This window comes from Melozone crissalis, unplaced genomic scaffold (genome assembly GCF_028551555.1).
Source record: "Melozone crissalis strain CALT ecotype California unplaced genomic scaffold, PUWL_Pcris_2 ptg000005l_1, whole genome shotgun sequence".
Taxonomy (NCBI): Eukaryota; Metazoa; Chordata; class Aves; order Passeriformes; family Passerellidae; genus Melozone; species Melozone crissalis.
This window is the reverse complement of record NW_026535783.1, coordinates 40,052,964-40,071,933: the sequence shown is the minus strand read 5'-3', so window position 1 is coordinate 40,071,933 and position 18,970 is coordinate 40,052,964. Positions and strand designations below refer to the sequence as shown.

Here is an 18,970-nt window from a genome sequence, read left to right as displayed (position 1 = left end):
GAAAAAAAATGAGCCATAATTGGTAGAATCTCTTTTTTTTCAAGGCAATGGGAAAAGAGAATGACAGAATTAAAAAAAAAAAAAAAAAAAAAACACAAAAAAAAAACCAAAGACTTTAGGCCTGCAAACACTTAGGCAAGTATGCAGCTCCATGCATGTGCCTCAGAGTGTTTTACCACTGTGTTCAAGAATTTGTCTTTTCAGGCCTGAGGTGCTGGAACTTTTGATGTTTTTTAAAAGATACCTAATGTTTCATAGCAAAGTATGTCAATAAGGACACAAAAGGTTTCATTAAGCCAACAATCTTTAAAAAAAATAAAGAACTTTGACAAATCTTTCAAAACATATAAAAAATACAAGCCCATGTGTTTGACTTTTAAGATATCTGAGGATGCCAGTGGGAGGGAGGAGGGGGCTGTCATTTTTTCAAAACAACATCCAAGTGTTAAAGCACACACCTTCATTGAACTAAAACTGCTGTCCACAAATGCTCATAACTGCAGTAAAGGCAGTTCAGAACCTTCTTTTATAAAAACTTAAGTATCAGAAGGCAGGATTAGTTACATACACAGCATGAACAACTTGCTTGCCAATTTCATCTAGGAGACAATGTTATAAGTGACATCATGCAGAGATATTAACAGCTTTGACCTTTCCTTAAGCAGATAGAAACCCCCAAAATAGCATAATAATTACAAAGCTTTCCAGGGTGAGGAAAAAATCCCAAACAATAAAAAACTGAAATTACAACACCTACCTAGAACAAAGGAAGTGAAAGAAAAAATCTCCTTAAATTACAATGTGTTAAATCACTAACAAAATCTTATTCATCTTATTCATTTTTTTTTTTTGCAGGATTTCCTTATGATACTTATCTCAGACCTGACAAAGAAGAGTGAATTTGCACCTTCTAATTTGTTGTGGAATATTTTTCTCCCCTGGGTTCTAGAAACAACTTACCTCATTGTTAAATCAGGTATTTTACAGCCAGTAAAATATGGGATATGTAACAACCTGTTGGATCCAATCAAAGAAAACTCCGCTCCAGTTTTTCATTCATTGTCCTTGACAATCTCAAACTCTCCGAGGTCTCAAATTTCTAACAAGGTGCAGGAATTTCTCTCTCTCCACCAAGCTGTGAAGCTACAGGAGAACCAAGTTCACCAATGTCTGTAGACAGGCATGGCAGTTTCTGTGTCTCACAAGAATGTTAATACAGAACTGCATCTGCAGTCATGTAAGTCAGAGGATACTCAAATGCTTAATGACTGTGGGAAAGACTGCTTTGCTTAACACTGAACTAGGAAAAATACTCATTCTAAAGCTCCTGGTGAGTCTGTGCTCACCACTTGTCCCACAGACTTCCCCTGAAATTTGATTCTGGACAAATGCCCTGGTACATCTTCCCTCTGCAGAATGAAGAAGACAGAGAAAGCCCAAGCACTTACTATATATGCTTTCAATAAAAAACACCAACCACTCCTCTCATCTTACATAAGGCAATTCTACAAGCAAGGAAATGCCTGCAAAAAGCATTTAAAATTTGGACAGTGGAAGACAAACTTGAGCTAACCACTGAGGACTATCAATGTTTTGGATAAGAGGACCCTCTTTACCTTTTTATTTTTCATTTGCATTCTCATTGATTTCAAGGCCATGCCTTCTCAAGTCAACCCATTCAAAAGCTTTCTAAGAGCATTCAGTTGCATTGACACTCCACATAGCTAACTTCTGAAAAATCTGAGCCATTTGTTTCCAACTACATGCTATGCTATAAAGGAATAATTAAAATTCCATTAGAGAAGGTCAGAAACAGTTTAAAGATTTTTAATAAATGCCTTATGAGCAGGTAGATTTTTAAGGGCTTGTATGACAAAAGCTTGAAACCTCAAATTACTTTGCTGCAACCTGAGAGGCATAGCGTGCACACAAGACTGTTGACTTCAATTGGTCCCTTAATAAAAACAGTTGAAATAGACCTTTTGAAAAAATTGTCAGAAAATTTTCGCATCTGGCCCCATTCATAAGGCTATAAGTGCAAGACAACAAATTGACCATTATGAGAGACAAATTTTTGCACATGTGAATTTAAAAGCTGCTTCTTCTCTCACCTTGCTTAAATGAAACATATTTATTAACCCTACCTTGACAACACCAGAAATCTCCACTGCTAAAATCTATCCAGATGTCACAGCATGTCTTTTGAGCACTGCTGGCCTGGAAGCAAGCAAAAGAAGAAGACAGCAGACTATTCTACCTTTCCAGATACTCAATGAAGAAAAGAGTTGTCCTTATTGGACAGAAAATAGTCCTGGTACTTGTGCCTACTCTCAGCAACACAAGTCAAGGACTTTCTTTTGTGGTTAGTGAGGCTGAAAAATATGTCATCTAAAAGATCACAATAACTAACAAAGGCCACAACTTTTGGTTTTTATAAACTGTTTTACATGAGCATAAAATCATGCATGCTGAAGCCAGCAGAAATATGGGAGAGGACTCTAGACCCATGTACTAACCAGCTGCTGCTCTACAACTTGGCAAGAGTACTTCATTTTTCCCAAGCAACTGGCATGAGTCTTTAGGCTTGCATTAAGAAACAGTGTTTGGAGTATTATAGTCCAACCATGTCCTACCATTGTCAGGAAGGCAAAAAGCACTCCATGATGCTAACAATGCTGTTCCTTGGCTAGGTGCTGTGGAATAGTGTTTTAGAAGTCTGACATGGCCTACCAAGTGCCAGAAATACCACTGGAAGTGCTGCATCTTTAAGCCCAGCCCCTTCAGAATCAAAAAGTTATTTTACTTTCTTGGATCCAGAAGATACTCTTCTGCTGTAGAAGAAAGATTTCACATCCACAGAGAACCACTCAACTTCAAATTTCTACCAAACTTGTGCTGACTGCATGAATCAGGAAGTGATGAGTTATAAATAAAAATACTCACTATGAGAAATAGAAGTTTGCACTGTTTTTATGAAGTTAAGACTGTTGCCGAGTTATGAATTTCTTTGGGAAAATGAACAGGTGGTTCAGCTTCAGTATGGATTAGCACCTCTGTAGAGTGTTAAAGTGGTGGCTTGGATACAACTGTCAAAACCACAAGAAGTAGTCCGAGTCAGTGCTGACCTTTTTGTTCATCCTTAGAGAAAGGTAACACTTTGCATCCAGTTAAATCTATCACATACATACCAAATAAGTAATCACATTTGTCATGTTTTAGTTACATGTCCACCTTAAACCACAATGCTATAAAAGCCCACTGAGTTATGAGCCTGTAGTAGAAAGACTTCTGAGCACTGGGCAAGCAGAGCTCAGCTCCCACATCACTGACAGACTGCAGCTTACTCTCCTTCACTAGTATCCCATTCAGCTAACAAACACTGCTATCACTGTGCCAGTGTGCCAAGTAGAGGCCCTTAAAAGAGCATACTGAACTAAGTGGCATATCTTCAAGAGTCACTGCAACCTTCATCTCTGGCATCAGATCTGCGGACAACAAAAAAAATGACTGCTCACTTTGGTCAAATACTATAGAAGGAAAGATGATATTAGGTCATTTCCCTCTTCCCCTGCAAATATTGAACCCAAGAAGTAGTCTGACTGATGCATTTGGGGATTTAAGATTACCAGTTGAGAAACCAATTAGACAATTTAAATGCTCTTACACAAAAAAAAACCAGAGCAAAAAAATTCAAGATACACACAGAACATAAAAAGCATAAACATGAGTTGCATGGATACCACAGATACCTGGTGTAAGACCAGCTTTGGCATGACCACACTAGAAGTTTTTAAACCCCTTGCTTAGTTGGGCAGTGAAGTCTCCTGGAGTACCACATGACTTTCATAGTGGTAACCCTGCAGGCATTCAGATGAAGAGGGTATTCGCTGCTCTTCAGAAATGTACAAACTCTAAAACAGCTCCCTTTTCTGGTCTTCCTTATCTTACTCCTCTGAGTAAACAGAGTATTACGGGCCACTTCAAGAAAAACAAAATTTATCACTGGAAAAACTAAAGAAAAAAGCTTTTTTAAATATTACATTACTGTCTTTTTAAGTAAAAAGAAAAGCTTTCTGCTACCCTTCTCTTACTACAGATCTGAGTTGTTCCTAGTTGGCAGATAACCATTTGTCAGCTAGAGTGGAAACTTTTGTCTAAGCCTTGCAATTTCCTTTGGTTCTTAAAAATTAATACTGCAGTCTCCTGTAACTCCCAAACATGTTGCAAAGTCTGCAGGCCTTAGAAGTAAGTGAAATTCACTAAAAGCACAGTTCTTCAGCAAGTTAAAGCTTCTTGTACAAAAGTGTGGGAGCCAAGACCACAATATATCAGCAGCAACATCAAAGCAATACTTAAGCATTCAAGGAATTGAAGGATGTCTTTTGTTTTAATACAGTAAATCATCTTATGTGACAAGCTTTCACTGAAGAAGATGAGCTACCCATTTTGACAGCAGGCCGCACCCACACCTACCAAGTCACATATGCACTCTACTAAGTTGTTTGCTGTATACATGAATCCAGTTGTATTTACAAGAGCTCTGAAAATGAAATCTGTTGTCTAAAAACCAGGACAGTAACCCTCGAAAAAGAGGAAGATGAGAAGACAGTATTTAAGTGGCGTATTGAGCAAATCCAGAACAGCTTATTTTCATCCTTAACTAAGGCACAATAAGGTTAGTCACAATGCACTTCAGCTTGGTAGATGAGCTCACAAGCTGCAAATCACATTCTGCAGCTAGAGATCTTATTTTATAGATGTTTAAAAGGGATCATGTTCAGGGTTTTTTTGCTATAAACTTTACACAGGAAATAATGACATACCAGCAAGTACAAAGAAGTGGTATAAACAAGACCTCTTGTAAGGACCCATTACCTTTTAAAGTCTCTCAGGCACTCTTAGTGCTCACAGAAAGAATGGGTGCACTTTAGATTCTTACCCGAGAACTGCAATGCATACACAAGTGCAGGATACACATATCAGCAAATGGAAAATAAACTCCTCTGGGTGACTCAACTAGTGCATGGAGACCAAGATCATCAGAAACGCCACATGATTGTTAGTTTAGAAGCTGAGAATGGGGACAGTATGGAATGAACAACTCACAAAGGCACTTCACCTACCACAGACTACACAGAGTTACTTTGCACAAAGATATCCAGGGGGAAACTGCTACCAAATGAGACCACACAAGCATGTAAAGTAGAATATACACAGCAAACGTACCTCCTCCTCCTGTGGGCTAGCTCACAGCTCAGAGATGCCCACAAATCACAACTACATCAACTTTTAATTTAATTCTGTTTCACAACAACACAAGTCAGATCTCAAACTTATTGAATACTAGGAGCTTGTTTTAAGTGAAATCATTATAGCCATGATGCTACAGCAGATGGCTGGAGAGACCCCCTTCACGTGCCAGTTGAGTTACATGTGCCACAAGTTTGAAAGCTAATTGAGATACATCCACAGTCTCCACCCTGTTACCGCTCCACAACTGAATGACTTTCTAACAATTTAGAATGTAAATTACATGAGAAACAACTTAAGCTACACAATGCCTAAAGCATCAACTGCACTGTTAAATTGCACCCAAGTTATCTGAAGTGATAGATCCTCTAACAACATAGTTTGAATGGCAATTCAATTCAGGCTAAATATTAAGTTGTGCAATTTCTCACACCTCATTGCATAGAAGTATTTGCACCAGGTATTTGTCTTCCTTATTGGATCAACTGTATGGTTTCCATTTCTGGCAAAGCTTTTCAAAAAAGCAAATGGAATACACATTCAATGCAATACAAAGTTCATAGAATCCAAATCCTCACCAGCTACTATTAAATAATTCCATCCCAGCAAGGACATTGTTACCTCACTAAGAAGCCTAAGAACTGAACCTTGAGCACTGCTTTATAAGAGGGGCAATACTTGTCAGGCCAAGTTACTAGCAAGACAACTCAAATCAGGAGACAACATTCAAATACCATAAACTAAGAAATAGGTAGGTCTTAAAAGCAAGACTTAGTTACTGAAAAAGACCCACAGTCTGTATGACAATCACACCTACAAATCCTCAAGTGTTAACAGATGAACATCAAAGCTGGAAACCAACTGAAGGTATAAACAGAGAGACTAAAAGCCATTCAGAACAAACAGCTTTAAATAAAGAGATCTAGAAGGAACAAATTTAAGACAAATCCCTCAGCTTATTAAAACAACCAGTCACCTCCAGATACCACCAGACAAAGGCAAAATAAAGAAATCAGTCCTTTTAGTGACTGAGTGACAGGAGCGCCACCGGTAGCAAGATGAATGGCATTAATTCTTGAGATAAAAATCTCATTCAAAGATTTTCAGAGTAAGAGCTAACAGGCCAGTACTAGAAGTGCCAAACCTTGCTCATGTATCAAGTTAAGTCCCATGGCAAATACAAGCTTCATTGCTACTTGAACAATATCAGCATTCCAAAAGAAATCAGCAGCTTTCTAGAACCAGTATGAGATCAGAGAAAGAAATCAGGTGTGCTTAATCTACCATAAACAGCTTGGGTATCTGCAGGCCTACACAGACCAGCAAAAGGATGAGTACTGATACAGAATTGTTAGCTTCTGCCATGCTCAGAAAGATTTACCGGGTCACTGATTTTTCTGGGTCTCACATTTTCATTTTTAAGTTGGATAACTTTTTCATTCCATGGTCTGCTGCATTTACGGAGTATAGACTATTCCCAACTAAATACTCAAAAGTGCTTGCAACACGATTGCCTTGATGCCCCTGTATCCTGGAATTTTCACCTGCTACCAACTAGTTTTGTTTCTTTACAAGTGACCTGCAGTTCTACATCTCTTCAGACACAGAGACACAGCAATAGCTCCCCAAATCATGGCATTAGGTTCTCCTAATGCCAAGTGACATCTCTTTAAGTGCTACATTTTTCTAAGAAATTAACTTCCAGCACTTGTTCTTACCACAAGCTACTGAATGGTAACCCAGAGAACACTTCTTCCTTACATCACTCCTGTACATTGGTCTCTGGGATTACCTTACATATATACTCACATGTTTAGTGTACCCAGTACAGCCAAAGAGGCATCCAGTGCTTCTTAACCCCTAGTTTCCAAATAAGAGTACCAACACTTCAAGAGAGCTTCCCCAAGCAACCAAGAATGCATCAAACCACAGTTTCTGCTTGGCACACTGAACTTTTCAGTTACAAATGGAAAGTAATTTGGAGCAAGACTTCCAGAAGAGAGCAAGGGCATCAAGTCTATGCTCACAAAAGAAAAATAACTAATCCAAATTTGCCAGAAGTGAGGTCACTTGGACTACTTACTCATACTGCTGCATAAGTTTGCATTAATTCTCCTTCCGACTTAGTAGTAAATAAGTTCATATTAATATGCACATTTTGGATAGCATGATCTAAATGCATTAAATGAAAAAGTGCAATTTCACAGCAAAGTATAGTATTAAATATCCTCAAAGTAGACAAGGTCCTTTTAAAGTTTTCTTCAATAGAAAGCTTTCTAAACCCTGTTTCCTTTTTGTTCCTTTGAGAAAATGGAGAAGCAATTAGCATTTACAGCTTAGTTCCTGCTTCCAAAATACCCCTTTAACTTTTTTTATTATTTTTATGGTGGATATAAATCGCACCAAATTGTTAAATCACAGCTATTTTCTATGCTACCTATACAAATAGGGCTGATTTCTGGCAAGCCATAAAACAATTATGGCTGAATTCCTGTAGCCCTTTGATATTCCAGCTTGCCTGTAGGGCTTCAAAGCCATCTTAGCGCAGCACCAAAAATCTAATTTCCAGAAGGCACAGAAGGAAAATAAGGCATATCAACTCCCACATGCTCAAACATGAACATACCAAAACCTCAGCACTGGGATGATTATGTTTGAAAGTGACTTAGAACAAACATAGATAAGATACAGCAACAGTTTAAATCAACACTGCTTCAAAGAAGGCAAAGATACAGACACCTTGAGAAAGAGGGCATAAGGCACACTACACCTGATTCCTCAGCACTTTCTGCAAGTTGGGAAGCACATTTGAGCATTCAGCTCTCACCCCTTCTTGTGTGGAAGCAAAGAAAGGGGTGACAAATAATCATAATGTGAAAATGAAATGGAGAAACTGCCCAAGTCTGCAGAGGAAGCAAAGGTACTTGACAGTACTGATACTGCCAGTAACAATTTACAAATACCTAGAGATTCAGCAATGACAAGAACCTGAGAACTTATATAGGTGTATTTCACATTTGCACTATTATTATTATTATATTTAATATGGAAGGGTCTCCCCCTCATTTAAGCTGGGGAAGCTGTTTGTTTCTGTACCAACATGGTTTCTGACAACCAGGAAAAATCTCTGAGAAAGGCAAGGGGACAACACTATAATCCTTTCAAATAACTCCAGCAACATTTCTGCCTTTTAACATGGAATTTCAAAGAGATTCAACTGAACAAACCGAAGAGTCATTACTATTTTTCTTAACATGAGAAAAACTTTCATATTGGCCAAGGAAAATACTATTTTAGTAATATAATTCACATTGGTGTAGACACACAAAAAACACAAAACATCTTTAAACTCACTGCTATTTAAATGTCTGCTGTTTTTTAGTCACAGGTAAAAAATTTTTGCCAGTAATTCCTACTGTGCACAGGCACACAGTATGAATGCAGATAAAGAGTCAATATGAAATCAGAATTATGGACTCTCTATTCTAAGGTTGTATAAATGAGTACAAGCAAAAGTTGTATAAGGCACATGCACCCACATCACACTTTTTCTCTTCACAGAATTAATGCATGTTTTAGAGGTGCTGCAGAAAATTAGCATCATCCAAAACCACCAAATCACACAGAAAACAGCAACAACAACAACCACCAAAAAAAACCAAACAAAAAAAACCAACAAAACAAACAACAGACAATGACAATTTCATTCTAAATCCATCCCCTTAAGTACCAGCCTGGTGACCTCTAACAAATTGTTTGGTCAATAAAATTAATACCAAAAGAGGGAGAGTAACCTGCAATATTTGGCCTTTCCTGATTGGTGCCCACCTCCCATCCTTTTGAGGCACTTCTGAAAAAACATGCTTCTCATGATCACTTAGAATTTTCCCTAACTTTTATGAAGTCCACTCTTCTTAACTTTGGCAACTAAAATGGCAAAAACCCTTTCAATCCCATACCTGGCCACTGCTGGAGGCCCCTTGCACATAACGTGTCCCTTATCTGCTGTTAAATCATTGGGCCCCCAGTGGGCCCCCACATTGGTTTAGTGACAGCGATAACAGAAGTGGGTCAGACACCAGCTATGTAGTATTAATGTACAGTACAACAGGCTGCATAAAAATGAATGAAAGAAAACTCTCTCCAGAGAGCAGGAAGACAAAGCCTTATCTTGCATGCCAGTCTTAATCACCATTATTTTCCCTTGGTGTTTTTCATGCAAAGATACAAATGTCAGTTTTCTTTATTTCAGAATAAAACTGTTCAGTAAAAGGATGTTCCAGAAATTTTATGAGTTTAGATTAAGTGATTGAAGTTTCAAGGCAAGCAAACTGATCTAATCACTAGATTAGGTTCCAAAATCACAAAAAGTCTATAAAATTACAATATGTGCAAACACATTTACAGATTGTGTGCAAGGTCTATACTTAAAATACTACATACATATCAAATGCTTATGAAACTGATTTTAATAAACAGAGGTTAATTTAGATTTTAATCAAGAAAATATTGCTGTCTAGATCTAAGGACAGACTACAAAGAGGAACTAAAACCAAAATATAACATTTTTCATTGTCTAGAATACACATATTGACAACTTCCCAGATTTAAACTACTCCTAAATACAAATTTAAAAAAAAAAAAAAACAAAACCAAACAAGTAAACCCAAGCCACATTTTAAGTACTCCATATTGAAACACAATAGCTACTTTTGACATTTTAAGCATATGATCAATCTTCATGTAGTTTATTAGTATTTCAACTAATGTAAACTTCAGTTCAGGCATTAAGACAAAAATGTAAGGAAATATCCCTGCAGTCCAAGATCAGTAATCTAATACAACTGAACTTTTGTTTCAACACCTGCAAGGTTTACCGTGATTGTTTGACTTTGTTTCTATTATACCACAAATTCGAGGAAGTAATGTAGATCTGCTTCATAGAAACAAATTTGTTTCTATTTAGTTTCCAGGCAATACCCACTAGAAGGGCAGTGCTAGGATGGGACAGCGATGTCTGCAGAAGCAAACAACTATTTTACTGACGCTGGCTGATTTATTTGATGTAGGTTCAAGGGCTGGTCTTGGTGTATTTGCACACGACTGCCAAAGGCACTTAAAGAGCTTGGATGGAATTGCTTAACTGTAATTTATATACAAATACCTTACAGTATTTTTTAGTCAGCTCTCATATCTTTTATTTAACAAATTACCTAGGGAAGAATTTATACAGAGAATGATAAAAGCCAATATCCTTACAAGAAAAGATAGCAGGTAATTACAGAGACTGGTTGGAGGGTTATTACCTCCCCCTACGCACACAGAGAGGAGTTTAAGACCACAAGATAGGGAACATATTTATATGTTCTGGTTGCCTTTAAAAAAAATTACTGCCTCAGAAGTCTTCCTGACACATCTCGACCCTTCAAATAGAAAGGATAATGCAACTTATGGCTATATTGCCATTTCTATTAACCTAACTGTAATGAGTAATGAGTAGACTATAGGTTATGGGTAGAATACTTTTTGCTGAAAAGTCATCACAGCAATATTCTGCAGAAATAGGCTAAAACACAGCACAATTGGAAGGGGCCAAAAAAAGCCTCACCAAATTTAAGATGGGACTTTTTGTTTTAGAGTATTTAATAAGTACAAATGGAATCATTTACAATACTCACAGAAGCCACACACTTAAAAACACTTCAGACATATTACTGACAACCATGCAAGGAAATACCTTGAGTGCCAAAAAGATTTAGTCTTAACAGTGCAGGAATTTTATCACAGACAGGAGCAGACCTTTGCAGCTCTACGAGACAGCACCTTAATAGCAGCAAGAAAATAGATTAGGAACCTTCAATATACAGAGAAATTTACAAAAAACTGTATCTTCTGATTTCTGTACAGCAAACAGAGATTACTTTGGCAACCTCTAAAGGAAAGACTAAACAAAGCAATACATTAACGAAACACACCTTCTGGGGATTTTGTAACTCTCAAAAATATATATATACTTTTTAAGTATATTTCTTATCATTATCTCTTTATTCCTTGCTATTCCTCATGCCAATGCCCAGTCCATTTTTTTTTAGATATCTGAAATTTACCTGTTGAGAACTTCTTTGAATAGTTAACTGACCTGGTCCAAAACTAGTTCAACTGCACTTCCATCCTCTTATCAACTACTAAATTTGGGGAACAATCTACATAAATACTTTCCACATTCAGTCTTCAAACACAACAAAACCAGTCCACAGCCTTCCTCCCCATGTCTTAAAAACTCCAGTGTGGATCCTCTGTGAAGTTATCGACTGGCAGCAGACATTCACCTCCGTCTGCTCGTTGGCCGGTCCGCTGGGTCACTCCCGTGCGTGTGCCTGTGCTGCACAGGAGCCAGGCCCTGGAGTGCAGTGCCTGCTGTGCCAGTGCTCAGCAAAACAAAACCCCCAAGCCCTGTGAGACACAGATGGAGCAAGCCAGCACACACTATGCACAGGACACAGACTCTCAGCAGCACCTCCACTTAGTAAGCACTCCTCCAGTGAAAGGCAGAAACTAGAATCTGGGTGCAAAGGGCTAGGCATTGGATCTGGCTAAAAAGAACTAATCTTCTGCTTATTAGTGCCTATTGTTTTCCCCTAGCAAAAGCTTATGCCACAGAGAGAAAACACAACACCACCTAAAAAATACTTCAAGGGTGGACAACTCTTTTAAATGTGAAAGCTTTTCAGCTTTTTAGTGATATTTCAAGAAACAGTTAGAGCTATTTCAAAGCAATACTCATTAAGACCTTTCCACAGAAACAAGTCAAAGACTGTCCAATTTCAATATACTTTATTCTTTCACATAGTTTTGCTTTTCCTTGTAGCCAATGTACTAAGTCATTTTAAGACACCAAAAGTATCCAGAATTATATTATGCTGTAAGAAGGCTGGGCAAGGAGAAAACTAACAAAACAAAAAAATATCGAACAAGTCAAAAAAAAAAAATCATCTGGCATCATCCTAACTACAAATACCTGCCCTGGAATATTACACCAGATCTGTGCATCTCCACATTCAGAGAGCAAACAAGATTTCCAGTTTAATCCACCCTCTCCTTCTTTTCCGTAGAAGATGGTGCCAGTGCTGTGATGACACAAACTCCCACTGTGCAAATTATTTTTACCAAGTTCTTCAATAAAATACTCACTTAGAAGTTACATTATGCAAAATTAAATGTGCATATTTTTTGTTATTGTAGAGCCTGGTACGTGATAACAAAAGGAATTAAACCTTCACTTACCCATTTAATACCAATCAATCAAAATTTATTACTTGAAGGGCTGCTTCAAGAAACAGCAAACATTATTGGACCTGCCATTTTTCCACACAGATGATGGAAAACAATGTGATTGCTAGCTTCTAGCCCACAACATCAAGTAGTTCTGTTTACACTGAATCTCCACATTTTTCCTTCTTGGATAACTTGCCCTTTAAAGTTTGCACACAAAACGTAAAATATTGTCTTCCACTAAGTATACAAGGAAGTATACTAAGTATACATAGTTCTCAATTTCCCCTATAAGCCTACACCTTGTCTATTAACCCCTATTTCAAGATATATGTTATGTTCACATTACTTCTATCTAGAAAGGGCAGAACAATTAGTGTCCCACTGAATTGGGTGGAATTCTTCTGTACAAGCTTTAGAAAAGCAGTTGCAAACAGTAAATTTAGATTTGCTGCAAACTACAATATATCCTAGGAATCACCAGCAAAATCAATCCACCTCACACTGCTCATTCAGTTCTACTCTTGTATTGCTTTGTTATGTGTAATAATTCACTTTGCTATCATAAACAAACATTTGAAAATAGAAACACCTACGCCAGTATTTACCTTTATCACCAAATGTCCTATGAAAAATACATACATCCTACCCTGTATAGTCATGTGGGTTTTCACATAGAATTACAGACAAGTAACTGCAGTCATTCAATTGCAATTTGTAAGCATCAGCTGCTCTGAATGTGTCTGAATTGCATTTAAAAGAAATTACATTTGATCTATTTGTTTGATAATGTAATAGCTGTCAAGACCTCTGTTACCACAGCGTGCACAAAGTTTAAAATCAAACTCGTACCGACCCACTAGGCTCATCCAGGGAGCTCAAAGAAACAAACCTGTACTCCTCTAGAAAGCCAGAGTCAGCGCAGGAGTTTGGCACAGTATTAACAGTGTGATGCAGCCCATACCTGACATACAAGGGAGAGAATTAAGCCAACGAAACTGATAAGAGCTCTGATGACATATAGAAATAGATTTAATTTTGAAATCAATTCCCACACAGATATTTAAGTAAGTATACAAATATTTTATACAGCAGTCTGTGCTTCCAGCCCTTTACATATAATAAAAGGCACATCAAAAAGGCAAAAGTCATACAAAAAGTAAACAACATCTTTAATTACAAGCTAAGTGTTTTACAACTAGATGAGAAATCATAATTTTCATGCAAACATATACAACTGTTAGAATTTGACTGTTCCTTTGTCTTCATATATGTCTACCAATCACTGCCAGGAAGGAAAGAAAGAGGATGGTTGCCTATGAACTAAAGGCTGTTGGTTTAAAATTGCAGGTGTTTGTCACAAGAATCTCACAAAAATTCAAGTAGTCAGGCTTCAGCAGCCTATAGATTTAACTCTGGATTAAACACGTATAAACTGTGTTTTCCCGCTATTGCAAACAGCATCAATGAGCTTTACATTCATGTTGCTGCCCAAATGTATCAAGTTGCCTTATTTACGGATTCTACCAGAACAAAGGACAGATTAATCCTCTTCAACATTTATCTCCAAAACCTGAATTAAAAACTGTAAAAAGCCCCAAAATCAAACCCAACACACAAAAACTGAATCCTAACCACACTGCACAACATTGTTACAAGAACAGCCCTCATACTCAAACAGTACCACAAAAAAAAGGTAACAAATCTATGCCCAACATTTTACAATTTACTAAATCTTAACAATCATGCCTGCAGTTCATATTGCCTAACCTCTAACTGTAAATAATACATGGCTTAAACATTTCTGACACATTTATTTTTCTAAGGATAAAAACTGTACAAATGTAAATGGAGTCATAACAATAATTATTGAACAACAAAACACACTTGTTTTCATTTTCTTTAAAAAATTAACTAACTCCAGTTTTAATACTGAGGTATCTTCTCCCTTGTCTTACTAAAAAAAAAAGTGATAGATTTGATCTTACACAGAATAATCTGTTTTTCTCTGCTTCAAGCAAGTAGCATTCTACACATATCCAAAAATCTTTTGCACAACAGTACTGAAATGACACTTCCTGCCATCAAAAATCTAGAAGAGCTACAATCAATTAATATTAATATTGTAGCTTTAGTAAGAAGTAACTAGAGTTTCTTAAGACTAAAAATGAAACACTATACAAATTTAACCTAATGTGAAATAGTGAAGGATCATATTTTATGACTTAAGAGAGTCAGAACTGATTGGCAGTTTCAGACAGAAATCAGCATTTGCCCTTGCAGAAACATGCCTACAGGGAGAAGAAATCTAGGTAGGAGTAGCAACCTTTCCATTAAAAAATCAAAATAAGTACCAACTGAACACAATTCACACAACTACATCACCTAAAAAACTGAGCAAATAGACTAGAAAAGTTTTTGACACTGGAGGATGCAGCAGCCCTATTATTTCCCAGTTTTTTCCACACTGTTTACATCTAAATAAAGCCTAAATATTGGTTTTGAACATGATTATTTTGAGTCACACCAACGAGGTGAAATTATTTATTAGAAAACAAGTTTTCCGTACACATAGTATCTTAAAATCAAAGCCACCAATTATTTACTGATGTCACTCATGTAAATATAAAATGTGATAGCTTCCCTATATTGAAACTCTTTACACTTTCTTTTAAGTCTGCGAAATGCCCTTTTGAGTTGCTACTGGCTGAATTACAAAGTGCATCTAAAACCACTCGTGCATTCTCAAAGCCATTCAGCTTCATACTCAGTAGCAGCAAAATTAAGTCTCAAGAGTTTCCTGTTAAACAAATGAAGCTCTTCACTAGATATCAGTCATTTCATGGGACCATTCTGCAGCTAAGAGCCACAATTGACCTAAAAGATGCAGTATGAAACCTGTATCTGTTAGATTGATGAAAAAGAAATTCCTGTGTGCCTATCATACTTAGATGGTTAGGCTCAGGCAAATTTAAGAGGGGAAAAAAAGCAAAGAAAACAGACCTAAAACTGATCTAAGTTCTTACAAGTGTAGTCAAATATCCTAAATATTTAATACACATATATATACACCCACATATATATATACACATCCTAAATATTAAATACACATCATAAAACTGGTTGTCTGTTTAGTAGTCTTGATGATCTGCCTGCACTAGCTTGTCTGAAAGGAAAACTTCAATCATCTGGGAAGAATCTGCTTATGGGTCCCTATACTCACATCACTCAGTTCACTAAAATTAATAGAGTTAAGACTCTCATTGACTTTAAATGGAGCACAAAAAGGGGTTTTTTTCAGCTAAAAATCATGCAAAGAAAAAATAATTTAACAAGAATAGCAAAAGGCATCTTTTACAGTAACTAAATATATTTTAAACTGTTATGATTCACTGAAATCTCATTCTGCATCAACAGACTACCTTAATGAAAACAATCAATGCTGGAAATGTGAACTTTCCAGAGGACAACTGCAGCTGGTCCTTCGTGCACTAGAACACCAAACAGCTTTACTTCCACCACTTTGTCCTATAATGGTAAAACGTATTGAGCTAAGAGATGCACTAAGCAGAGCTGCTCTGTTCCACAGAGAAAAGCAACATCTCCTACTTTTAAAGTTACAACATTCCAGTGACCAAACCAAAATTTTCACAGTGACTAAGCTATTGGAACAGAAATACTGCCTACCATTTTTTTAATAGGAAAATTTTAGTTCATCAAAAAGTACCAAAGAGTAACAGAAATTTAACCACTCGGAACACACTAGTTCCAATGCCATTTTTGAGATGTGCTTACGAGTCATCAAAACACAAGAGATATGTTTCCTTATCCAACTGAAATACTGTGAGAGTAGGTCAGGCAACTTTTGAAGAGCATCAGCATTTATAGGGCAAGAAAAAGAAAATGTTTCTACATTGCCTAGCATCCATGCAATTAATGAGACATATTACAATGCAAGAACAACAGCTCCGCTCTCAGAGGCAGTATAGCAGTGGATCAAAACTAACCACAATCTGGTGACACACCTTGTTTCACAGACGTCCTTTAAAATACTTCAGTTCTACACATAGGATGATTTTCTTCACATGAATGATGAAAGATAAGCAGCACATGCTTTGAAATACAGGTAGAATCTTAAAAATTCTCCACATCTTCTCTCAACCAATTTACATCAGCAGACAAGATTTGCAAACAGCAGCATTTGTGATTGCATGACGATCCTAAGAGAGCTTTTGTCTTGCAAATACTACCTGAAATTGAGTCTGGGCATGACTCTACTCTCTATAATGTGCCTAGCAGCCCTGTTGCCATCCCCCCCCATTCATGAAACTACGTATGGAAATCAGACAGGAGAGCAGGCCATTGAACAGGATGAAGTAAAAAGCACAAATCACTGCACACTCCTGTTTGCTCCACCATGCAAGGATAAACTTAGGCACTCAGTCATCATGAGGCAAACAGTAAGCAATAAAACCACCATCTCAAGCTCAGGATTTTAAGGCGAGACAGACTGAAAGATGAAGAATACTATTTTATTAGGTCACTCAAGCTTATCTACACTTTGTCCACTGTTGGTCACCATCACCCCTCCACCCTGCCAACACACACAAACCAACCTGCTCTGCACGCCAGTGACTGAACACCACCCCGGTAATGTTGCCACCTTAAAACTAAAGCAACTTTGGGATACAGGACCCTGCTTGCTCTGTAGCAACTATTAGCAGAACAAACACTTGGACACACCTTTGCAAACTCACTGCCAACATCCACTATTTCCAAAATTTCTAGCATAAACAGATAAGCAAAGCCATAGTTGTAGCTGGCAAACTGACAGTTTATCCAGCTATTCTCATAAATTTGCAAAGCAAATGACCTGACAATAATTTATCTCCCTTGTCTCCCCTGGTAGCCGGAATTACTGTGTCTCTAATAAAAAGTGATCTAGTAACAGAAATACTTTATGAGTTAATAACACCTATCTTAGCTTGTTGATTTATTATTTTCAAATTGATCCATGAGCTTTACAGATAGACCTAATGAACTAATTTTTTTCTTAACATGCAAACAGCTCAGAGCAGCCACTCTTATCATGAGACAAAAAGAACACTTATCAGATAACTAGATGTTATTATGGCTTGCCAGTATACTAGTACTTGCTTTTGATTAATCTTATACACCTAAATTCAGCATGCTAAACCCATGGCTCAGGAAAAGTTTGTGAAATTACCAAGTATCTCAAAGCGGTAAGTTATCCCATGCTAAAATAATGAAGTATAGAACTGCAGACAAAGTGAAAACAGGTAGTTTGACTAACACTTCAAACATGCATATCATTCCTATTAAATATGCAACACGAGCTATCAAACAAAACTAGTAACACTGATTTACAGAGACCAAAAAAAAACACCTTAGAATAGTTTTGTCAAAAATTTTAACAACTCCTAAATTAGAAAGACAAACTGCTACCACTTACAAGGCACACATTCCCACCACCCTTTTAAACACTTAACAATAGCAGAAAACATTCTAAGTAATTCACACATGGATCATTCCCCCAATGTGATTTCAAGGTCCTGAAATTTCTTCAGCATCAACAGTTTCAGGAGGCTAAGCAAAGCCCATATGTGAATGGAGTGCCTGTCATCCAGGTTATAATCTGCTGAATGAGAGTGGCCGCAGAGTTCTCCAACAATCCAAGGCAGGTACAAGCACTGTACAAGAAGTCCCCTCCCAGGCTAAACAAGAGGGCATCCTTCCCAGCAGCTGCCACATCATGAAAATTATGCTTACGAACAAAACCCCAAAATAAACACCCTAAAACAATTACATAAATGACTGTGTAACTGAACCCAGCAGCTGGAGACAGAAAGTAGCAAACGATATATCCCTCGCTTACAAAAGTCCTGAACTATATTCTTATAAGCAAGCTTCACATCACACCTAGCAACCAAATTTGAGAAGCAGAATCACGTTTCAGCAAGCAAATAAATACAGCAAAAATAACAAAAGCAGAGAGGACCACCAACAACCCCTATGCAGACCGGGCTTCAAGTATTAAGCACACTTCCTACCTCTGATTGAATGACCCATCATCTAATTCATTGAATATGAATAATACTATCTCAGCTATTCAGGTTTCTTAGATCTGTTCTCAAGAGTTTTTCTCCCAAACTATCTAGACAGATAAAGTCGTGTCTTTTGCACAAGAAATAGAAGAAAGCAAGAGGAAAACTCACCAGGACAAGCTAGGCAATTTAATTCAACAATAAGACTGCATACAATTCACTGAAAACCGTTTGTGTAGTACTGCGCAGATTTAAATAGATCCAAAAAATACACTGACAGTATGAAAATAAAAGACAGTTAACAGCCTGTACTTCAGAGGATAAACTCTGGAGCTGAAATAAAGTAATTCTTACACTCTGATGCTTAAGAGATGGAAAGTATT

At 37.2% G+C, this 18,970-nt stretch overlaps 1 protein-coding gene across 1 annotated transcript in view; it reads right to left on the bottom strand.

Annotated features, from left to right (window-relative positions):
* Positions 1–18,970, bottom strand: part of MLLT3 (MLLT3 super elongation complex subunit) — a 120,887-nt gene that overhangs the window by 100,132 nt on the left and 1,785 nt on the right. The window lies entirely within an intron of this gene.